The sequence below is a fragment of the Medicago truncatula genome, chromosome 5, assembly GCF_003473485.1.
Source record: "Medicago truncatula cultivar Jemalong A17 chromosome 5, MtrunA17r5.0-ANR, whole genome shotgun sequence".
Lineage (NCBI taxonomy): Eukaryota > Viridiplantae > Streptophyta > Magnoliopsida > Fabales > Fabaceae > Medicago > Medicago truncatula.
Window position 1 is genome coordinate 18,105,026 of NC_053046.1, and position 7,107 is coordinate 18,112,132.

A 7,107-nucleotide genomic window follows, 5' to 3' on the forward strand; every position below is an offset into this window, starting at 1 on the left:
GGTTACTCTAGTATTTTATGGATTGTATGAATGGTAAAAGAACATGGTGCCACTATGTAGGTTGGCACCATTTGTTTGGGTGTAAGGTTGATCTGTCTAGGTGTAAGGTTGATCATCAAAGTCTCTTTTGCCCTAGACATGAAACAAACCTTTACTCATCTTCCTCCCCCCTCCGTCATCTTGTACCACATGTTTAGTATTAGGTGTTTAATAAACTAGCATTAGGTGTTTAACAATTTTCTGTATAAGCTTCAATTTTAATATAAATGTATTATGAAAGTATTTATATATTTATAAAATGATAATTTGTATCATGTTTTTGTCCTTACTTTCCTATTTATTTACATTTTTTTGTCATTTTCAATTATGTCATCTTAATAACATACGTCACGGTTGTTATGAAAATATGGACAATACAAAGATTCAGATTATATAACTGAAAAATTCCTATAAAGTGGTTTGGATTATCTGAGCAAATGATATTTTAGGGAAAAAATAAGGCGCGTGCGAAACAACTAGGGTGGAAAAAGTAATATTCGAAATAAATACTAATGAAGTCATTCCATGATCCTAAGATTGGGCCCAAGAGGGCCATTTAAGAGAATTTCTTTTTAGGACCCCTGAATATCGCTTAGGCTCCCCAAAATTCCATTTTTATTCATTATATATATATATATATATATATATATATATATATATCCGGTAGAGCGTCCCGAAGGGTTAGACAGTTATCTCTCGGAGGGTTAGGGAGTTCTCTCCAGATGGTTAGAGTTATCTCCCATATGACTTTGTTTTATGAGAAAACAATGAGCAAATTGTCAGTTACATTATTTTGATGTTTCAAAGTTTCCAAACGACCATATATGCTCTCTAAACCTACTTTTCACCCAATTCTTGACGTTAAGCTATGAGATTTATTTAGTAGTGAACTTATGTATTTGGTTTAAGTAATTTATGACAAACATTTGTACTTTGTTTAAGTTCTTAGTTTGTTAACATAATTTGTTCATTTAAGTTCTTTTTTTTCCCAGTTGTTATATAACATATAGCAATATTAATTTGTTGACAATAAAGAATTGGGTGAAAAGTAGGTTTGGAGAGCAAATGGGGTGGTTTGAAAACTTAGAAACCAAAATAATGTAATAGACAGTTTTGCTCCTGTTCTGTCATATAAAATAGTTATTCGAAAGATAACTCCCTAACTCTCCGGAAGATAACTCCTTAACCCTCTGGGACATGTCTACGGAACTATATATTAGGAGTGAAAACTGAATTTTGAGGGGCCTAAAAGATATATTAGGGGGCGTAAAAAGAAATTCTTGTCATTTAAAGATAATTCTTTGAAGTCTGGTGACTCCAGGGGTGGATCTATATCATGTTCATGTGTGGCTATAGCTACACATGATTTTTTTTTTTTTTTTTAAATTAATTAATTTTTTTAGTGACCAAATTTTAGTCGGTAAGGCATGAAAATCGGTCGTTAATTACTTTAGCGACAAAAATAGTGATTGAAAATTCATTCGCTAAGGTAAAAATCGGTCTCTAATTCGCAAGCGACAAAAATAGTGATCGAAAATTTAATCGCTAAAGTATAAAATATTAAAAATGGATCGTTATTTCAGTTGCATTTAACCACACTTAAGATGTATTGGTAGATCCTTCCCTGGGTGACTCGGGTCCAAACTTATAAGTTTTTGTGTAAGCAGATGTTATATTTACATATGATATAAACTCCTTAATTTGTTATATTTACATATTATTAAGCTGGGTTGTATAATTTGATCTCTCATAGACATTTATCTTTTTAAGGTGTTTTCGAATGTGTGGGTCAAAATTTTTTTTGAACTGTTGTTTGTTGCCGTAAATGTTATAAAAATCTAGGTCCTTAATGAAAGAAAATTACTCATGCCTATATTAATGATGTGAGTAAACCTTCTTAGTTGAATTTTCTGAAGTAACATTAGTTCGTTATAAAAATGTGTCCTGCAAAACATCTAATAGTAAATATGAAAATAATTACGTACTTTTGTTAGCAAATAATTACGTTTTCATCCAATAGTGCTGTTTATAAGAATATTGATATTTGGTCATTTTCAGTGGTGAATGCCTCTTCATGCAATAATAGTACTGTGAGAACTTTCACTTCAATCAATCAATCAACTTATTCTATAGTGAGGTCTACAACAAATTACTCATCAATTGGAATTTGATTATAATTTCATTTTTACTTTCGTGATTATGAATTATGATAGGCCTTGATAGTTTCATTGGTTTTAAAACTATATAATGAATTTTTTTTCTGTAACAACTATGCGAATGTAAATTTTTTATAGAAGATTTGTAAATGCAGGATCATAAATTTTTATTAGCATAGTGTTCTTTGGGTTAGTCATTTAGCATTAGAAACTAAGAAAACATGCATTTCAAGGAAAACTATCACATAGGCAAATAGTGTGAGGCGGTAAAATCACATGCATCAACCACAATGTAACGGCATTTTCGACAACGTAATCTTGTTATTTCCCTCAACATATAAATCGAAAGTTATAAGAAATTTTAACGATGTTTGCTCAAAAAAAAAGAAGAAATTTTAACGATGTAAGAAAAATGAGTATAGAGAGGATTGCCATAGAATGACTACACTAAAACGGTTTTTAATAATAAAAAATAGGTTTAATTACACTTTTGGTCATCGTGTTTTGGCCTACTCACGAAACTGGTCATGCCCTTTTAAAACAGAACAAAACGGTCCTTCAATTATCATTTTTGTTGCATTTTTCGTCCTACCTCCTATTTTTATACCCCAGAAACGCAGAGAAATGACAGTTTTAGGCAGTTTTAGGCCTACCCCTATGCTCAACCATGAAATCAACAAGAAATAAAACATGTGGGCACAAGGAATCTATTATATTCAGCACACCAACCAAAAAAATCCTAATTTGAAACATATCTTAGAAATTAGGGTTTTTTTGTTAGTGTGTTGAATAAAGTGGATTCTTTGTACCCACATGCTTTATTCCCTGTTTATTTCATGGTTGAGCATAGGGGGTAGGTCTAAAACTGTTATTTCTCTGCGTTTTTGGAGAATAAAATGAGGGGTAGGACGAAAAATGCAACAAAAATGATAATTGAAGGACCGTTTTGTTCTGTTTTAAAAGGGCAGGACCAGTTTCGTGAGTAGGCCAAAACACGAGGACCAAAAGTGTAATTAAGCCTAAAAAATATAATATGAAAAATCGCAAACGCAAATATAAAAAGATGGATATCTCCGCATGAAATAGTCGGCAATGAATCTTTGGTAGTGTTTGAGAGTGCGTAAACAAAATTGCAGGTAATGAGTTGAAATTTCAAAGCGAAATTCCATCATGGAATCATATATAAACAGGTAATCTAATTAAGGATTAGGGTTCTTCTGTAAAGTGAAAACAAAACCTCACTTTCTTTTTCATTGTTAAGGATTCTCGTTAAGGATTAGTACAATTAAGTCTAGAAACTTAAGTGTTTAAGTTTCAATATATTGAGTAAAAAAAACTCATTCTATAATATCATATAAAGTTCACAAAAAATAAATATAGAGATAAAAAAAAATATAATAGCATATTATTTTAAAAATTTTAAAAAATGTTTGCTATAACCTCGGCTTCTGTTGGTTCCCCTTCTAGGTCTGTCCATGGTTGCAACCGTTGTAATTGAACCACATCGTGGGAAAGGCGGGGACTAGGGCTCGACACTTATGAGGTGAACATCTGATGTCTTAAGAATTGTTTACATTTCACGTTGCAACGACAAAAATTCTCATAACGTATATATAAAAGCGGGGTCAGTGATGGTCTTTTTAGTAGTGTCACTTTGACATGTTGATCATTCTTAAGATGAGATTAGAGAATTAGTCTTTGCATACTTGATCCATCATTCTTAAGTGATTGATTCAAATTGAAATTAGCTCTTATAGTTAATCTCTACTTGACATCTTCGATTCGAAAGCTCAACTCAATGAATTCGAGTTTTCTTCAGATTTTTACTAATTTTTATGCTTATTCTTGATTTTGTGGTTATTATTTGTTGTAGATTTGGTAAGATTTTGAGATTTGAACGGTTTGTGTGTGTTTTGTTTACAACTATGAGTGGTTTTGTTTACACTCCATGTAATTTGATAAAATTATCTAGTTTCTACTTTGTGCTTTTCATTTTTGGTGGAAGAATCTTACTAAGTTTAGACATTGTTATTGTAACTTCATGTTAATTTTATGACTATGATCATGTATCTCATCAGTACAGTAGGTTCAGTATAGATCAAATCAAATTATCGATGTTCTTAAGTATCTTGTATAGAAGTGTCCTGGCATTCAGAAATCAGAACCCTGTTCGTGGACTTTCTCAAGTTAGTAAGGATAAATTGCCGGATATTAGGTATATATGAAAGGTAAGCACTAATCATGCATTATATTTTGTCATGTGATCTTGTCATGGGTTGTATTATTTCTCTTTGTGGTCTCTTAAGTGTGTCGGGTTTGAAGTATCGATTAACAAATGCTCATCGCCCCCTGCCATAAATTATTATTCGATAGTTTTCGTAATTTAGAGGGTTAAAGCTTGGAAAGTGGCAGGTCCCGTTCTCACATTTTACGCATACCATGCATGTCAAACTTAGATGATGTAGGTGCACAATTTCAAATCAAACTTAGACGTTGTTCTGTTTTTTTTCGTTCAGATATTTTTCTGTAATTTGCTGTTATGGTCTGCTCAATTTCTTCTGGTTTTGTGCAGGTTTATTTTCTATGGTTTAGGCGTTATTTTGTTAGTTACGTGGGTCTGATTTTGCAGACACTAATGCATTTTTTTTTGCTCAACTCTTGTGATGGTTATGTAGCTGTTAGTATTGTGTTTGTACCTTTCTTTGAGCTTGTTAATTTGGCTCGAGTTTATTTTCTAGGGGTGTGTGAATTTGGACTGTGTTTTGTTGGTCCTCTGACCATATTAGAATTTCTCTTATTTTAAACCGGCTAATTGCAATGTATTGTATCACTTTTGACCATATCATGGGTACACGTTGTGCTGAGATAATAGTTACCATGGTTTTTCTGAGGGTTTATTCCCTTTTGCTCCTTTATTTGTTGTTGATAATTTTCTAATTATGTTTATTTTTTTTATGTAGGAGTTGTAGAGATCAAGTCTTGACATTCTTTTGGTAACTAATGATGCAATTGATCCTAATTTGCTCCTATGGATGCAAGAGGATAATCATCTGATGATGCTGGGGAATGTTTTATTTTATTTAGTATTAATTTTTTTTTTTGCTATTATGAATGTTGAGTTGTATTAGTACATTTTGTGATATTCTTATTATAATTTTATTGAAATGACTATTGAGTTGTAGTAGTACATTTTCCGAGATTGATTATATTTTTACGGAGTATTCTGATTTTTTTTTTTATTGGTGCTAGTCACACCCCAAAAAAAATAAGTTACACCTAAATTTATTTAAAATTTTACAATAATACCAAAATTGCCCTCTTCATGTAAATTTTTAAAAACCCATCTTTTATGATCATTTTGAACTCTTACCCCTTTCATCCACAAATCACCATAGATGTGCAACCAATATCTGAATCAACATCTTTGTTATTGATATGTACTATATTCATAAAGGTTAGTGAATTTCATGAATTTCATTTTCGATGAGTTTCTATTTGTTTTGGTATGAGATATGCCTGTCAATTTGATTTTAAGTGAGCTGTTAGTGTAAATTAAGTTTACGTGTATGTATATAAAATGGGTTACTGTAGTTTACGTATGTAGGTTAATGTAAATTCAAGTTTACGTATGTTCAATTTAGGTTAGTGTAAATTCAGTTTACTTACGTTCAATCTAGGTTAATGTAAATTAAGTTTACTTATGTTCAATTTAGGTTAATGTAAATTTAATTTACGTATGTATATAAGAGGTTAGTGTAAATTCAGTTTACTTACGTTCAATCTAGGTTAATGTAAATTAAGTTTACTTACATTCAATCTAGATTAATGTAAATTAAGTTTACTTATGTTCAATCTAGGTTAATTTAAATTCAATTTACTTACGTTCAATCTAAGTTAATGTAAATTAAGTTTACTTATCTTCAATCTAGGTTAATGTAAATTAAGTTTACTTATGTTCAATCTAGGTTAATGTAAATTCAGTTTACTTACGTTGCCAGTGACTTGCCTCAAAACTGAAACCTCCAATCGTGCCACGTTGCCCAGCCATCGTACCACGATTCTGCAGAAACTTGATTTTAAGTTAACTCTCACATTTCTCGATCCCAATCTTAACTGAAGAATGAGACACTAAACCAACACTTCCTGTTTATCTATAGCACCACCAATCCCAAGGAACAATGATGATTGATGAGGCACATTTTGAGGTTGAGCTGCACATTATGAACGTTGTCAACCGATCATTCCATGAAGTAGGAAACCAACACTTCCTGTTATGCGATTGATATCCCCTAGTTGTATCTCTATCGTTAATTAACAAAACAAAGTGGAATATAATAGAAAACTCTAGTTAATTTTGTTAAATTTAGCTGGTCTAAGGTTAAATTTTCCACAATGATATATAGAATTCACCTCTCATGAAATGTTTACGAACGTATTTAAGTATTACTCAACGATGAAGTCTATTGATAGGACTCTTGACGAGAGTTTATAAAAAGGAGATATTCCTTATCTTACAAGTCAGTTTTGCGGAATTGTGTTAGGCTCAACTGTAATTTCTATGATTAATTTATTTCATTTCATTAGACTTAACCTTAAACCATAGAGATTCAAACATTTCAAAATATGAGATGAGAGGTAGATATGTTATTTAACTATCAAGTGGCAAGATCAAGAGGGAGGAATTGACAAAAAGGCAAAAGTTGAAAAGGATAGGTGAAAAGAGAATAGAACAGCACATTTTTCATACGTGTGAGTGAATCCAGCTGAACACTAAGATCTCATAGGCCAAAACAATTTGTGGCTCACAAAACTTTCCCTTTTCTGATGTGGCTTGGCTTTCTTCTAACTTTTTGACCTATATAAAACCTCTTCACATAAACACATAAACCATTGTACCTCCCTCTCTCTCTTT